The 18,919-nt window shown below is 35.2% G+C and overlaps 1 pseudogene; it reads left to right on the top strand.

The window, feature by feature from the left end:
• The first annotated feature begins 17,729 nt into the window (after positions 1-17,729).
• Positions 17,730-18,259, top strand: LOC124513854 (ferritin light chain-like; annotated as a pseudogene).
• Positions 18,260-18,919: the final 660 nt, after the last annotated feature.

Below are 18,919 nucleotides of genomic sequence, written 5' to 3'. Positions count from 1 at the left end.
AAAGAAGATAAAGAATGGGTAAAGAAGATATATATTATATATATATATAAAACTATATATATATGTATAGTTATATATATATATATATATATATATAAATTTTACTCATCCATAAAAAAGAAGGAAATCTTGCCATTTGCAACAACATGGATGGACTCAGAGGATATTATGCTAAGAGAAATAAGTCAATCAGAGAAAGACAAATACCACATGATTTCACTCATATGTTGAATTTAAGAAACATTAAACAAGTGAAGAAAAAAAAAAGAAACAAAAACAGACTTTTTTTTTGATTAGTCTATATTATTTTATTTATTTTTTTTATATATGAAATTTATTGACAAATTGGTTTCCATACAACACCCAGTGCTCATCCCAAAAGGTGCCCTCCTCAATACCCATCACCCACCCTCCCCTCCCTCCCACCCCCCATCAACCCTCAGTTTGTTCTCAGTTTTTAACAGTCTCTTATGCTTTGGCTCTCTCCCACTCTAACCTCTCTTTTTTTTTTTTTTTTCCTTCCCCTCCCCCATGGGTTCCTGTTAAGTTTCTCAGGATCCACATAAGAGTGAAACCATATGGTATCTGTCTTTCTCTGTATGGCTTATTTCACTTAGCATCACACTCTCCAGTTCCATCCACGTTGCTACAAAAGGCCATATTTCATTTTTTCTCATTGCCACGTAGTATTCCATTGTGTATATAAACCACAATTTCTTTATCCATTCATCAGTTGATGGACATTTAGGCTCTTTCCGTAATTTGGCTATTGTTGAGAGTGCTGCTATGAACATTGGGGTACAAGTGCCCCTATGCATCAGTACTCCTGTATCCCTTGGGTAAATTCCTAGCAGTGCTATTGCTGGGTCATAGGGTAGGTCTATTTTTAATTTTCTGAGGAACCTCCACACTGCTTTCCAGAGCGGCTGCACCAATTTGCATTCCCACCAACAGTGCAAGAGGGTTCCCGTTTCTCCACATCCTCTCCAGCATCTATAGTCTCCTGATTTGTTCATTTTGGCCACTCTGACTGGTGTGAGGTGATACCTGAGTGTGGTTTTGATTTGTATTTCCCTGATAAGGAGCGACGCTGAACATCTTTTCATGTGCCAAAAACAGACTCTTAAATACAGAGAATAAATTGGTAGCTGCCAGAGGAGAGGTGAGTGGAGGGATGAATGAAATTGATAAACAAGGTTAAGAGTATATTTATTTTGATGAGCACTAAGAAATGTAAAGAACCCGGGGTGCCTGAGTGGCTCAGTTGGTTAAAAGTCTGACTTTGGCTTAGGACTTTGGCTCAGGTCATGATCTCATGTTCGTGAGTTCAAGCTCCACGTCGGGCTCTGTGATATCAGCCTGCTTTGGATTCTGTGTCTCATTCTCTCTCTGCCCCTCCCCTGTTCATGCTCTCTCTCTCTCAAAAATAAACATTAAAAAATTAGAAAAAGAAATGTATAGAATTGAATCATTATATTATTCACCTGAAACTAATATAACACTGTATGTTAATTTTATTTGAATAAAAAAAATACAGTTAAAACAGTAAGTATATAAAACAAGATACCCAGTAATGAAATAATTTACTATGACATATTTACATGTTTATGAAAGGAATAGGGAAATTTCTAACATTCAAAAATAACGAGTGCAGTGTTTGCAAAAGATAAAATGTATAAAACATTTCAGTTAAACCATGGTACAACAGACAAAGGATTCATTGTTTCAGGATTCCAAGCAGCATCTTATATACTTAAGGCACAACATTTTATTAGTGTTAATAAATCCAAAAATACAGCAGATAACTAAGAAATTATCAGAAGTATACAAGTACAAGCAGAGATGGCTACCTCATAATCTAATGTCAAGACCATTGGCTAAAAAAGAAAAGAATTTCATTAATCATTTCTTTTGTCTACATAATGTTAAACAACTGGCTTGACTATTTTGAAAAAACATCATTGGTCTACAACAATCTGATATTTTAGAATCATATTTGTAGACCTCTATAGAATTATACTTGATCTGAAAAAAAAGACATTTTCTATTTTTTATCTTTTAGGCCAAATAGTTTAAAAAGGAAAAATTATCACACATATTTTTGGCTTTAGTATATCAATTCCCCCACTTCTGCTGACAATCTGCTCTGCATCACTGTATTCCTTGTAATTGGACTTTCCTTTCATTGCCTTTATCACTCAACATGTATAGACTATTTACTTTGAAACAGGAAAAGAATGGGCAAATTAACAATGTATGATGAAATCAAATCTCCTAGTACAAAGTACATTCTTCCTTCCATAAATAATTTATGATTATCACCATAAAGAAATACATATATTTAGGTTTTATTATCCCTTCTACAGATCCTCCTGTAGGCCTGAATTATGTACAGCTTTAAAAATTGTCATTAAAATAAAATATTTGGAGCCACAGCAAACTTCCTCCAAAGAGACACTTGACTATTTTTCCTCCTTGTAATTAAAAGGTCTTGTCTAGGGTTGCACTTAAAGTATAGAATTATTGGGGTGCCTGGGTGGCTCAGTGGGTTGAATGTCTGACTCTTGATTTCAGCTCAGGTAATGATCCCAGGGTCATGGAATCAACTCCCACGTTGAGCTTTGCACTGAACGTGGAGCCTCCTTGAGATTCTCTCTTCCTCTCCCTCTGCTCTCTCCCCTACTTGTGCTCCCTCTCTCTAAAAAAATAAAAATAAATTAACAAGTGTAGAATTATTTTCTGTTCAAGGTAATCCCACTTTGAGTTTGACAATGTTTTAATATGTTCTATTTTGTTTTGCTTTGTTTTTCTTTTAATAGATTCTTTGAAAATTACTTTTGGGGCATCTGGGTGGCTCAGTCGGTTGAGCCTCCAACTTTGGCTCTGGTCATGATCTCACAGTTCATGAGTTGGAGCCCCGTGTCCAGCTCTGTGCTGACAGCTTGGAGCCTGGAGCCTGCTTCACATTCTGTGTCTCCCTCTCTCTCTGCTTCTCCGCTGCTCACACTCTGTCTCTCAAAAATAAATAAAGATTTTAAAAATTAGAAAATCACTTTCAAAGTTGGTTTGGAATTTCTTAAACTGCCCACTGGAGGCCCTTGAGATAATCGGAATATTACAGCTTGGATGGAACATTACTCAAGTTCTGGAAAATCATGCAAGGTAAACTGTAGAACATTTGGAAAAATCCCAAAATAGATATTTTTAATATGTTGTTTTATTTTCCATATTTCTCTTTAAAATTACCTGTCTTTTACCCAAAATTTTCTTTTTAAACCTCATTATGACCTTGATCCAGCAACAATCTTATGATAGGAATGTTATAAATGACTATAGCTTAATAGCTTTAATATCCTCCTACCATTTCCATGCAGCCACTGAATAACACATTTAGCTATGTTAGAAACTTGGACATTGAGGGCACACCACTGAAACTTCAAATAAAATGTCATTTGTAACTGATTAACAGAGTATTTGGTGGGGGAATTATGGAGCTACAAGTGATTCCTTCCATTAAAATAGGTTATATCAACATAAAAATAAAATATTATCCTAATATATTCTCAATATTTCCAAAAATCAAGCCTGATAAAAGGACAAAGGCCATTTTCTAATGACATTTTGTGGTTTGATACTTTTCTTCATGACCGTATTTATGACCAGACGACAGTCAATAAGCATCATTTGACTATCCATTATGTAGAGAGACTTGGATTGAAGAAAGTATATCTGGCTTTATAAAATTTACATTCTAATTGGAATTTTTGATGCACATGGAGGTACACACACATAAATAAAATTAAATAGTATCATAGTATAAAGAATAATTCTCAGTTTAATTTTTCATTACAGTATCACTAAGTTTTGATAATTCAGCCTGATGGAGAATTCCAAAACTGAAGAGCTTACCATCTCATGAGATGGCTCATATTTTATAAATTTTTAGAAGATGTTTTTCTCTCATGCTAAATTAGAAATGTAATGCAAGATTCCCAGTACTTAGTGCCTAGAACATACTATGTACTCAATTAAAATTTTGTTTAAAAAATGTACTTTTTAAATATCAAGTTAATAATTTACCTCTGGAATATCTTTTTCTAGTACAGCCCAGATTTGTTCTCTGGACAAATATAGAACAAGCTTGGCCTCCTTTACACGATAGAACTTTAAATATTTAAACCCAATTCTTAAATTCAGAGTTCTGAAACTGAAAGAGTTTCCTGATTTTCAAATAAGAGTGCTCATCCACCAGGATGTGTGCCAGGGCATAGAAAAAAAAACCATGAGAGAAATAGAGCCGCATTGTTCTGCAACATCAATTCAAAAATTGCTGCATGAAAATATTTTTTTATTAAAGTACAGGTACATGGTAAACTAGTATGAAAAATTCACAAGAATTTGTTGAATAAAATAAGAAACTTAAATGAAATTCCATATTTGAAGAGGCCTTCTGCCATATAACCTGGTCTACAGACAAATCATACCTATTTTCCTTATATATTATGGGCTTGTAGGTAGACATTTTCAGAAGATAGTTTTAGCTGACTGCTACACTATATCAATGAAGAGGCTGTCATCCAGAGAGAGGAAGTTATTTCACAAAAGTCACAACATATATTAATGGCATATACCTGACAAGAATATATGTAATATTATTCATATTCAACAAATTCCTTCAACTGTGTGTGTGACACATTTCAAGATCCTCATTGTCCAAATTAACCTCTTGCTCATATCTCTTAAAATATAAGGCCTTTCCATGTTATCCTTTAAATTAACAACAGCAATTTCTTTCTAAAATATAAGTCAATAACATGCAACTCTTCTTTTCATAAACACTCAGTAGTAGAAGTTATGAAGTATTTTAAAAACCAAAAGAATTGTAACATGTTAAAAGATAATGGGAGTCACCCTGAAAAAGTCCCCAGTGGCCAAAGCTGAAACAATTTAAGTAACAAATTAAATAACAAAGTATTTGCTATAACTTGAAATATAAAATAAGTATGCATGAGTACATAAATAATAAATAAATAAATAAATAAATAAATAAATAAATAAGACAAGTCTTCCTTACAGAAGAATTCCAATGAATGTGTGAAGATATAATTCCTCTAAGAGGTGGAGATTAATTGCCTCCTTGAGAGTAGGCTGGATTGAGTAACTTCCATATAATGGAAAAGCCCTTCAAACATCACTTTATTTTTTTTATTTATTTATTTTTTTATATATATATATATGAAGTTTATTGTCAAATTGGTTTCCATACAACACCCAGTGCTCATCCCAAAAGGTGCCCTCCTCAATACCCATCACCCACCCTCCCCTCCCTCCCACCCCCCATCAACCCTCAGTTTGTTCTCAGTTTTTAACAGTCTCTTATGCTTTGGCTCTCTCCCACTCTAACGTCCTTTTTTTTTTTTTTTTTTTCCTTCCCCTCCCCCATGGGTTCCTGTTAAGTTTCTCAGGATCCACATAAGAGTGAAACCATATGGTATCTGTCTTTCTCTGTATGGCTTATTTCACTTAGCATCACACTCTCCAGTTCCATCCACGTTGTTACAAAAGGCCATATTTCATTTTTTCTCATTGCCACGTAGTATTCCATTGTGTATATAAACCACAATTTCTTTATCCATTCATCAGTTGATGGACATTTAGGCTCTTTCCGTAATTTGGCTATTGTTGAGAGTGCTGCTATGAACATTGGGGTACAAGTGCCCCTATGCATCAGTACTCCTGTATCCCTTGGATAAATTCCTAGCAGTGCTATTGCTGGGTCATAGGTTAGGTCTATTTTTAATTTTCTGAGGAACCTCCACACTGCTTTCCAGAGCGGCTGTACCAATTTGCATTCCCACCAACAGTGCAAGAGGGTTCCCGTTTCTCCACATCCTCTCCAGCATCTATGGTCTCCTGATTTGTTCATTTTGGCCATTCTGACTGGCGTGAGGTGATACCTGAGTGTGGTTTTGATTTGTATTTCCCTGATAAGGAGCGACGCTGAACATCTTTTCATGTGCCTGTTGGCCATCCGGATGTCTTCTTTAGAGAAGTGTCTATTCATGTTTTCTGCCCATTTCTTCACTGGGTTATTTGTTTTTCGGGTGTGGAGTTTGGTGAGCTCTTTATAGATTTTAGATACTAGCCCTTTGTCCGATAGGTCATTTGCAAATATCTTTTCCCATTCCGTTGGTTGCCTTTTAGTTTTGTTGGTTGTTTCCTTTGCTGTGCAGAAGCTTTTTATCTTCATAAGGTCCCAGTAATTCACTTTTGCTTTTAATTCCCTTGCCTTTGGGGATGTGTCGAGTAAGAGATTGCTACGGCTGAGGTCAGAGCGGTCTTTTCCTGCTTTCTCCTCTAAGGTTTTGATGGTTTCCTGTCTCACATTTAGGTCCTTTATCCATTTTGAGTTTATTTTTGTGAATGGTGTGAGAAAGTGGTCTAGTTTCAACCTTCTGCATGTTGCTGTCCAGTTCTCCCAGCACCATTTGTTAAAGAGGCTGTCTTTTTTCCATTGGATGCTCTTTCCTGCTTTGTCAAAGATGAGTTGGCCATACGTTTGTGGGTCTAGTTCTGGGGTTTCTATTCTATTCCATTGGTCTGTGTGTCTGTTTTTGTGCCACAAACATCACTTTAAACATGAGATAAATGTTAACAGAACCACCAATGTCATGAGGATATCATATACCCTCTTATATGGTATGATGAGAAGGCTAATTTACTTCTATGATATTCCTCTCCAAATCTATAACCTCAGTCTTATTATGAGTAAAATATCAAACTATAGACATTATACAAAATACCTGATCAGTATTCTTCAAAATTGTCAAGTCATCAAAAATAAGGAAAATAATTCTGAGAAACAGTTATACTCAAGAGGAGCCTAAGGAGTCATGATGACTAATCCAATTTGGTATTCTGAAAAGAATCCTGGGATTAAAAACAAAAAAGACAATAGTTCTAGAGAGTGACGTTGATGGTAATGGAAGAGGCTGTGCACGTGTGGGGAAGGGGGTATATGGGAAATCTCTGTACTTTCCTCTCTATTTTGCTGTTAACCCAAAACTACACTTTAAAACAATCTTTTATAAGAAAAAAAAGGACATTAGGAAAAGAGTAGTGAAACCCAAAAATGTATACCTTTATATAATGGTAATATGCTAATGTCATTTTTTCTTAGTTTTGACAAAGGAATCATGGTACTACAAGATGTTAAAACTAAGAAACTGAATGAAAAATATATGACAATTTCTGTACTAGGTTTGCAGCTTTTCTATAAATCTAAAATTATTTTGTTTTTAATGTTTATTAAAAGAAAAAACTCCATTAGAGTGTTTTTAATGTTTATTAAAAGAAAAACCAAACTCCATTAGAGTGACATCAGCAAAAATTGCAGAGTACAGAATTCCCAGAAACACCAAAAATGGTGAACAAAAACTATCAGAATCAAGTTATCAGAACTCTGGGAAGTAAACAAAGGTTTACAGCATTCAAGTGAATGCTCAACTAAGAAAGGGGAGACTTAAATATGCTAGGAGAACTTTGTGGTATTTTAACTTAGCCTTGCCCCACCTCCCTCACCCACATGAGGGTGATTTTGAAGATGAGAATTCATGTTCCTGGCATGGTTATCTGGCTCTCACAGTAGCAGAACACACCATGTTCCAAAAAACTGTATTTCTGTTTTGACCCTTCTGGAGTTTCCCTGAAGTACTGAAACGGGACATTTGCATTTGTTTCTCCTAACTTGGAACTCTCTCAGGACAGAAAACTGGCTAAGCATAAAGCATTCCTCAAAGACACTGAAAGGCAAATGAACAAGCTGCTGCTTCCAGTGGCAAAAGCTTATAGTTGGTACAAACCAGAGCCAGCATAAGCCTGGGAGGTAAAAGCTGGAGAGACAGTAATTTTGGAAAAAAAGAACTTTGAGAAACATCTGCATATACTAGAGAATCTAGAAAACCTGGACACATGTCCAGGGAAGGACACAAGCACAGAAAAGACCTGAGAACAAACCCTAGCCCTTTACCTCCAGCAGATCCTTAGGTTTAGTTCCAATAAGAAGTGAAAGTTAAGGCAGTGTTGCAAAGGACCTGACTAAGCTTTGAAACACTGCCCCAACACAGAATCTATCAGCAAAGATTGGTAGTGCATGGTCTTTTCTTCCTTTTCTTTTCTCTATTTTGTTCTATTTTACTTTTTGGCTTCATGTATTTAAAGATATCTCTGTCAAACCACTAGTTGACCACAAGGTAAAGTATCAGAGACTACAAAGACCACATACACACACACACAAAAAAAGAGTTTTGAAAAATTACTAAACAAACAACTGTAACTCACAGTAAGCAAGAACAATAACCTTGAGGAGGGAAAGAACCAGTTTTCCAGAGTGACCATATTAGAATATCCAAAATGTTCAGTTTTCAACAAAAATCTATAAGACATACAAAGAAACAAGGAAGAATGATCCATTCACAACGAAAAAGGAATGGAACCTGACCTTTCCAATGTAAAGGCATTGTAATTACTAGGAAATGAGTTTTAAAATATTTTTTAATGTTTATTTTTGAGAAAGAGAAACAGAGAGCAAGCAGGGGAGGGGCAGAGAGAGAGGGAGACACAGAATCTGAAGCTGTCATCAGAGAGTCCAACGCAGGGCTTGAACCCATGAACCGTGAGATCATGACCTGAGCCGAAGTCAGACACTTAATTGACTGAACCACCCAGGCACCCCACTAAGAAATGACTTTAAATAAACTATTGTAAGTATGCTCAAGGAGTTAAAGAACACCTTGGACAAAGAATTGAAGGAAACCAGGAGAATCCTTCCTCAATAAAAAGAGAATAACAATACAGGGGAATTATAGAACCAAACAGAAATTCTGACATTGAAAAGTATGATAACTGCAATGAAATATAAATCACTAAATGGTTTCAACAGATTTGAGTAAGCAGAAGAAAAAAATCAATGACCTTGAAGGCAGGTCAATTGAAATTATCCAGTCTGAGGAACAGAAAAAAAAAAAAAAAACATAATGAAGAAAAATGAACAAATCCCAAGAGACCTGTGGGATACTATCAAGCATACCAACATATGCTTAGTGGGAGTCCTGGAAGGAGAAAATCTAGCGAAACAAAAACAGAACATTTGTGAACTAGGAAATCTTTCCTATATGAAGTGCTTCAGGCTGAAAGAAAAACACATTAGACAGCAATTGAAATCATATGAAGAAAAAAGAACAATTGCAAAAGTAACTACATAGGTAAAAAAAATACATTATTATTGTATTTCCAGTTTGTAACTCCTTATTGTTCCTATATGGTTTAAGAGTTCACTGAATTAAATAATAATTATATATCTGTGTTAATGGAGACACATTCTACAAAGGTGCAACTTGTGACAACATAATGAGGAGAGATGAAGTTATATGAGTTCTTGTATACTGCTGAAGTTAATTAGATTAATTCCAATGAGATTGTCATAAGCATAATATGTTAATTGCATTCCCAAATAACTAAAAATATACAGAAAAGGAACTGAAAAAAGTGTCAAAATAGTACAGTGCAAAAACTAAAATAAACACAAAATACTTAAGCTATGCAGGAAATAAGAACCAAAAATGATAAGATGTATAGAAAACAAATAGCAAAATGGCAGAAATCCTTCTGTATCAGAAGTAACTTTAAATTAAAATGATTTAAACACTCTGATATGCTAAGTGAAATAAGCCATACAGAGAAAGACAGATACCACATGGTTTCACTCTTATGTGGATCTTGAGAAACTTAACAGAAACCCATGGGGGAGGGGAAGGAAAAAAAAAAAAGAGAGGTTAGAGTGGGAGAGAGCCAAAGCATAAGAGACTGTTAAAAACTGAGAACAAACTGAGGGTTGATGGGGGGTGGGAGGGAGGGGAGGGTGGGTGATGGGTATTGAGGAGGGCACCTTTTGGGATGAGCACTGAGTGTTGTATGGAAACCAATTTGACAATAAACTTCATATATTGAAAAAATAAATAAATAAAATAAAATAAATAAAAAATAGATTGGGAGGGGGCGCCTGGGTGGCTCAGTCGATTGATGACTGACTTCTGTTCAGGTCATGATCTCACTGTTTGTGAGTTCAAGCCCCACGTCGGGCTCTGTGCTGACAGCTCAGAGCCTGGACCCTGCTTCAGATTCTGTGTCTCCCTCTCTGTCTCTCTGCCTCTCTCCCACTCATGCTCTGTCTCTGTCTCAGAAATAAATTAAAAAACATAAAAAAATAGATTGGAAGAATGGATAAAACATGATCTAGTTATATGCTGTATAGACAGTCTATATCCAAAGTTACAAATAAGCTGAAAATGAAAAATAAAAAATATATATCTAGGCAATTGTAACTAAGGAGCAGAAATGGCTAAATTAATATTACTCAAAATAGACTTTAAGTCAAAAAATGTTACCAGATACAAAGAGGGATAACTTATATTGATAATATGGTCAACTTATCAAGAGGATATCACAATTATAAATATATGCACAGCTAATCACTGTGAAAAGATATGAAGCAAAATTTGAAAGAATTGAAATGAAAAAAAAAGTAGTCCTACAATAATTGGAGATTTCAACAATCCATTTACAATAATTGACAGAACAATGAAATGAATGATTATTAAAAAAATAGAGGACTTGAATAACATTAATAACAAGACCTAATGTACATAGACAGAACCACTTCCCCTGGAAAGAGTAGGACAAGCATTTTTCTCAAAAGAGTAGGACAAGCATTTTTCTCAAGTGCACATGGAATATTATCCATGAAATATTTTGCTAGCCCAGAAAACAAATTTCAATAAATTTTAAAAGATTAAAATCATACAAATTATTTTCTCTGACAACAATGAATTTTGTTGAATGAAACTAAAAGTCAATATCAGAGGAAAACTGGAAAATTTACAAATATATAAAAATTAAACAAAGTAAGTAATGAGTTGAAGAAATCAATCACAAGAGAAATTAGAAAATATCTGGGGTGCTTGGGTGGCCTAGTCAGTTAAGCTCTGACTTTGGCCAGGTCATGATCTTGCAGTTCATGAGTTTGAGCCCTGCTTAGGGCTCTGTGCTGACAGTTCAGATCCTGGAGCCTGCCTCATACTCTGTCTCTCTCGAAAAAAAAAAATAAACATTAAAAAAATTTTTAAAAAGAAAATATTTAAAGGCCAATCAAAACAAAAACACAACATTGAATGCAGTAAAGGCAGTGCTCATATGGAAATACATACTGTAAATAACTACATTAAGAAAAGTAAAAGATCTCAAACCAAAAACCTAAATTGATACCTTGAGGAATGAGAAAAAGCAAACTAGACCAAACTAGCAGAGGAAAGAAATCACAAAAGATCAAAGAAGAGGTAGAGAACTTTTTAAAAAACTAATCAATGAAACCAAAAGTTGGTTCTTTGAAAATATCAACAAATTGATAACTCTTTAGCTAGAATGATGAAGAGAGAGAAAACACAAATAATTTAAATCAGAAATTAAAATGGAGATATTACCACTGATCTTATAGAAATAGAAAGGATTATAAGAGAATACTAAGAACAACTGTACACCAACAAATTGTATAACCAACTAAAATGGACAAATTCCAAAAACATACAAATTACCAAAATTGACTTAATAAAAAATAATAAATCTGAACATGTCTAAAACTATGTGGATTGACTCAGTAAACAAAAACCTCCTAACAACAAAAAGCCCAGGAACAGATGGCTTCACTTGTGATATTTAAGGAAGAATGAACACAAACACTTCTAAATTTTTTCCCAAAAAATAGAAAAGGAGGTAACTTTCCCTCTTTATCCCATGACCCTAATACCAAAGCCTGACAAAGATAAAACAATAAAAGTACAGAACAATATCCCTCATGAAAATATACATAAAATCCTCTACTAAATACCAGAAATAGAGTCCGGAAGCATTATATAAAAGAGCTATATATCATGACTAAGTGAGATTTATCCTAGAAATGTAAGGGTAATTCAACATGTGAAAATCAATTAATGTAATACACGACATTTATAGAATTAAGGGAAAAAATGATCTCAATTGATGAAAAAAATCATTTGAAAAAATCCAATACTCTTTCATGATGAAAACACTTAAAAACTAGAAATAGAAGGGATCTTTTTCAATATGATAAAGGCAGTTATGAAAAACACACAACTAACATTATACTAAGTGGTGAAAGTCTACAAACTTTTCCCTTATGATCAAGAACAAGACTAGAAAGCCCACTTTCTTTAGAGAAGTGTCTATTCATGTTTTCTGCCCATTTCTTCACTGGGTTATTTGTTTTTCGGGTGTGGAGTTTGGTGAGCTCTTTATAGATTTTGGATACTAGCCCTTTGTCCGATATGTCATTTGCAAATATCTTTTCCCATCCCGTTGGTTGCCTTTTAGTTTTGTTGGTTGTTTCCTTTGCTGTGCAGAAGCTTTTTATCTTCATAAGGTCCCAGTAATTCACTTTTGCTTTTAATTCCCTTGCCTTTGGGGATGTGTCGAGTAAGAGATTGCTACGGCTGAGGTCAGAGAGGTCTTTTCCTGCTTTCTCCTCTAAGGTTCTGATGGTTTCCTGTCTCACAACAAACTGAGGGTTGATGGGGGGTGGGAGGGAGGGGCGGGTGGGTGATGGGTATTGAGGAGGGCACTTTTTGGGATGAGCACTGGGTGTTGTATGGAAACCAATTTGTCAATAAACTTCATATATAAAAAAAAATAAATAAATAAAAACCTTTCATGTGTGAAAAAAAAAAAAAAAAAGAAAGAAAACCCACTTTCTTCCTCTTATTCAACATAGTACTGGAAGTCCTAGCCGGAGAAGTTGAGAAAGAGTAAGAAATAAATATCTAAATTTATTTAGAGAGTAGAAGTAAGAAGTAAAAGGAAAGAAGTAAAAGGAAGAAGTAAAACTAAATCTATTCACAGATAAAATGATTTTACATTTAGAAAACACCGAAGAATTCACATACAAAAGCAAAAAGATATATTAGAACTAATAAACCAAATCAGTAAAATTGCATGATACAAGATGTATACAATACAGTTGAACAATCAGAAAAGGAAATTAAGAAAATAATTCAATTTACTATACAATCAAAAAGAATAAAACACTTAGGGATCAAATGTAAAAGAATTTTATAGTGAAAACTACAAATTATTATTGAAATACATTAAAAAGATCTAAATAAATGGAAAGATATTCTTTGTTCATAAACAGGAAGACTTAATACTTATTGTAAAGATGGCAATACTACCCAAAGCAATCTACAGATTCAAAGCATTTTCCATCAAAATTCCAATGGCCTTTTTTGCAGGTATGGAAATGTTCATTTTTAAATTCATGTGGAATTGCAAGGAACCCCAAATAGTCACAACAATCTTGAAAAAGAACAGAGTATACACATTTCCTAATTTCCACGTTTGCTACAAAGCTGCAGTAATTACAACAGTTTGGTACTGGCATAAAGACAAGAATATCAATCTATTCTTTGAGAGTGGAATGAGGGTACATACCCAAACATGTTTAGCTGATATTTAACAAAGGTGGTGAGATCATCCTATAGGGAACGAATAGCTTGTTCAACAAGTGTCACAGAAACAACTGGATATCCATGTGAAAGAGACTGAACTTGTTTCCCTATATCATACCATATACAAAAATTTATTCAAAATGGATTAAAGACAAGAACTAAAACTGTACGAAGAAACCAGGGGTAAACTTTCATGTTTTGGGTTTTAGCATTGGGTTCTTAGGTATAAAACCAAAAGTATATGCAACAAAAGAAGAAACATAAATTAGACTTCATCAAAATTAAAAATTTGTGCACCAAATGATACCATCAAGAAAGTAAAAACAACTTATAGAAGTAAATTCAATTAATTTGTTTCCAGCTTTCATCATTTCATAGCATTTTGCAGTATATCTCTTAATATTTTTAATTCTGACTTGTATGGTGCTGGATCCCGTATTCTTTTTTTGTTTTTACCCTTTACAATTCTCAACTGAGTGGCTTGAATATGCAAGTGATAATAAATTTTTTTTAATTAACTACTGAATGAATGTCAATTTATCTTAGTTTCCCTGATACTTATAATCATTTAAGAACACATGAAAACAATGGCTTGCTAATGAAGAAATAATTCTAAGAAAATGTAGAATAAAGGAGTGATCAAACTCACTTTGGTATAATAAAAAAATACATCCAACAGAAGTAAATTTTAAACAAAATTTTGAAAGAAATAAGGAAATGTTTTATTGGTGGTTAGTGGAAATGAATCTACAGAGGTGTAAGTAGAAAAATAATATAATCAATAAGGACAGGCCAAAAACTAATAATAACATTGGTGTAAAATGAGGTAACAAATAAATGAGACTGTGTGAAATGTGTGGACTCTGAAAATAACACAAAAGCCATGATTATAAGCAACAAATAAAAAGGATTTTGTTAATTATCTAACTTACTTTAATACTTATTTAAATGTGATGCATTTGCCTCATAGGCAAGCCAGAAGAGTTAGACAATTTTCTTTTCTACCTCACATCTTACCTATCAAATTAGAGGGATTAGACATGGTGCCCTATCAACCTATGGTTTGGGATATGAATAAATGTATATCATTTATACATTGATTGTAAAAATGAGGCAATCCATGCCACATGTCAATATGTCATAACTGAAAAGTGAAGTTGGGGGTGTGAATTGGTTTAGGCATCTATCTACTGACTGAGAGGTTATAGATGACCCTAAAGCCTTAGTTCTAATCTTTTGAGGGTTTTTCCTTTGAGAAACAGTATTCATTTTACAATGTGAATGAAATAAATCACATGAATGAAATAAATCATTCATACATTTCACTAATTCTATAGTCATATATGGCCAGCAAAGTAGCCTGCAGGGCAAAATCACTCATTATAATTTGGGGGACTATTTTGTGTGTGTGTGTGTGTGTGTGTGGTCAATATATTTCACTACAAGCACATTTATTTAAGTGCATTGATTATGAAACCTACTTTAGCACTCTGTACCAAATAATGTTTTTCACAGTGTAGTCTCTTTGGTGTTTTTTTCACTGCTGACTCTAGTTTTGTTTTGTCCTTGTGTAGAGACAGAGTCTTGCTGAATCTCAACTTCTCTATCAGCTAAATAGGAACAGTAGTACTGGCCATGAAAACCTCCCTCCTCCACCCAAAATGATTAGAAAGACATGCTGGAGCTAGATTGCTGATGGTTACTTCCAAAGTGCCGTGGTGACAAAATTCACAACAGATTCTTATTAATAAAGAACCTACAACTATATTAAATGTTTCACTTATCCACTTAAGTACTTTTAAAGCCCTTTTAACTTTGACAAGCATAAAGGAAAAAAATATTCTTGACAATGATCAAGAATGAAAAAATTAGCGTGCTCTTTGATTGCCTGCCAAATAAATGAAGGGCACACTAAATGACCCCTCCATGACATTAGAGATGATGAGACAGCTTGAAAAGGAGTCCAATAGTACCTGAGTTTTAAGTGCATTTACTTCATAGAAAGCTGACTGAATCTTCATGCTTTAAGAAAAAGAAATAGAAAACAGATAAAGATGTTTTGCTTACAGTAAGGAAGGCTATGGGATCCTCCCATTATTTTGTACCTTGAACCCACCTTTCTTATATGGCAGGAGTCATTCTTTCTCTATCCCACAAACCCCCAAACACTTGCACCCCAGAAAGCAAAAATATTCTATAGTTAAGATAGTCATTTCAAATCCTACTAAAGGGAAAACATAAAAACAAAAGTTAAAAAAAAAAGTCTAGATCTTAAATCAACACAGCTTGTTTTAATGTATAGGAATACAGCATTTACCCTGATCATTTGCATTTAAATAGCACTGTATGGTTTCCAATGCACTTTTAAATAAACTAACTCATAGAGAAACTCTTTGATGTGGAGCAAGGGGCTGCAAGTGTTAGCATTCTCATTTCACAAGAGAAGACTTAGGTGAAATGATTCACTCAAGCTAACACATCTAGGAAGTGGCAAAGCTAGAACCATAATTAAGGTCTCCTAACTCTAAATCCTATCTTTTTCCCCCATTGTGAGTCATCACCTGATTCATAGTAACATCTTATCTTTGTATAGAAGTTTTAGAGTTTCTCAAGTGCTTTCACATATATTAGGTGGAACCACATGGAATTGTCCATATCCACCTATTTTTTGAATTGCCAACTAAAATGGTGATTTCACATGGTTCAAATAAACTGACTTTTTCAATTTCACAAGGTTCCTTACTGTCCTCCTACCTTCCAGTAGTCACCATCTCTCACATCACCCTCGTCTGCAAACATTTACATTAATATAGTCAAGGACTACTGTTGCCAGGTGCTCTCAATTTAGGAAGAGACACACGTTATGAATTTTTAATTACTCCCTCCTTCCTAATTTATTCACTCTTTGCCCTCTTCCATCTATATCCTCTAAGTGACTGATAAATGACTTTATACAAGAGTTCTAATAATTAAGATGAACAACATGTTACCTCTCCAAAGGGATTTGCCCTAGTCATTGCAGGTCATTAATTCAACAGAATAAATCTCTAAGGATCTCCAAACTTACATTCCAGTACAATAGTTGTGCTTCTTACAATGCTGTCACTCATTTCCCACCAACTAACCTGATGTTTATTCACACTGTGAAAGACTTCCTAATAGATTACTCCCACTTTTCTCTCTCCATCATTTCCATTCTTCCCCCTTTCCTCTCTATACTTTCTTTTTCATTCTCCCTTCCATCTTTTTTTTTATTCTGAGTGTTTTCATTTGTTCCACAAACTAATAACCTCTGTAGTGATAAACAAAGATTACCAACATAAGAACAGGAATTACTTATTGACAGCAAAAGAATCAGTGGTCATCCACCACCATCTGTGTTTGGCAGAGACTCAAATCAAAGGCAGGCAGATTAGTGGGTAAGCTTTCTGGTGGCAAAAGGGGAAGGTCTAATGAGAGGCTGTTGGGGTGGCAAAGCAGGATGGGAGCTGACTAGAAGAGGAATGTCCTATGTAATTGGTGAGGGGGATCATATCTGCTTTCCCCTCTCAGTCTGAGACTGGGGGCAAGGAACAAGGGAAGCTGTCATTCCAGTCCTGACCCTGTCTGTTTGGGGCCCATCAGTTGTAGAGATTGTGTTTGGAGTTTCACCTCTTTTGCCATCTTTTCACCAAGCACCTTTGGGGTCCATCAATCTTGTTCTTTCTATCTAGCTATATGAAGAACAACAGTAACATGTTTACATGTTTCCATCTTTGTCTCTATTATCATTCTCCCCAATAGCTTTCCTTCCCTTTGTTCCTCTCCACCTTACCCAGAGTACCTTTTTCCTATTTCAGATCTTCTTTCTCCCTACCAAAAAAAACGGGCTTGTCAGTAACCATAGGGCAACACATACAACTTCTAATTTTCTTCTGTCCTAAAGAAGTGACTGGCTTTCAATTAAAAACTATCTGGGATGCTCCTGGCACTATGTGAATCTGTCTCTTGCTTCAACAGTGTTTCTAAAGAGCAAGACCTAGGAGGACAGCCCTTCTTCAAGCCTCCAATCACCCTCCACCTTCTTGCAACCTCCAGGACCATCTTCTCAGCCATCCCCTACCTTCAGGACCAACAAATACCATTTTTTGATGAGATCCTTATTGCTGACCAACCATGAGCTCCCAGGTTTATCAGAATTATTCCACGAAGTGGATGGAGGCCACCAGTCAATGGCCCAGTCAACTTCCATCTGCAGGCCTATGACACCTACCTATCTCTGGGCTTCTATTTTCACCCTGAAGCTATAGCTCTGGAGAGTGAAGGCCACTTCTTCAGCAGCCACTTCTGGGAGTTGGTCCAATGTTTCTGAAGTTTCAAAACCAGCTCAGTGGCTATGCCCTTTTCCAGGACGTGCAGCAGTCATCCCTAAAGGAGCGGGGTAAAACCCTAGATGCCATGGAAACCAGAGTGGCCCTAGAGGAGAACCTGAACCAGGCCTTTTTGGATCTGCATGCCCTGGGTTCAGCCTATACAGATCCCTCTGCCTGCGCAGATCTCTGTGAATTGCTGGTGAGCCACTTCCTGGATGAGGAGGTAAAACTCCTTAAGAAGACGGCAACCACCTTACTAATCACAGGATGGCTGGCTCCTAGGCTCACCTGGACAAGTACTTATTCAAAAGGCTCACCCTCAAATGCAACTAGAGTTTCTGGAGTCCAGCAGCCTTTGAGGAGCCCCTCTGCATCCCCCTGGTGTCAAGGCTTCTGCCTGAACCTCTCTTTAAATGTCCTCCTTAAATGAAGCTTTTTAACTACCCTGGAGTCCTTGCTCAAGCTGTGAACCAACCATAAATAAAGCTTTTTATGGGGAAATAAAAAACCTATTCAACTATCTTCTCTGTGTAGTAAATACTATGTTCTCTATGCAGACATTGAGTTGGTTACTGTGACAAGCAATTTACTTAGTATTTTCTGGTTGTTAGTCATGGTACTCATTCCACATGTATTTGTTTTAATTAGCTTATTTTTAGATTATTGTAGATGCAATGTACCTATAAGAAATAATAGAGTTCTTGTGTGTATGCTTTACACATTTTCCCCAGTGGTAACATCTACCAAAACTATTGTATAATACCACAACAAAGATATTGAGATTAATATGGTCAAGATACAAAACATTTCCATCACCACAGGGATTCCTTATTTTGTCCTTTTATAGTCACACCCACACTCTTCCCTAACCCTCAGTCCCACCCTTGATCTCTGGTAATCATTAATCACTTCTCCATCTATAATTTTGTAATTTCAAGAATGTTATATAAATTGAATCATATACTATGTAAGGTTTTGACATCAGCTTTTTTT

This window comes from Lynx rufus, unplaced genomic scaffold, assembly GCF_022079265.1.
Source record: "Lynx rufus isolate CCGP_SWC_20201006 ecotype Redwood Valley unplaced genomic scaffold, mLynRuf1.p SCAF_19, whole genome shotgun sequence".
NCBI classification, from domain to species: Eukaryota; Metazoa; Chordata; class Mammalia; order Carnivora; family Felidae; genus Lynx; species Lynx rufus.
This window is presented reverse-complemented; position numbering and strand designations above follow the sequence as displayed.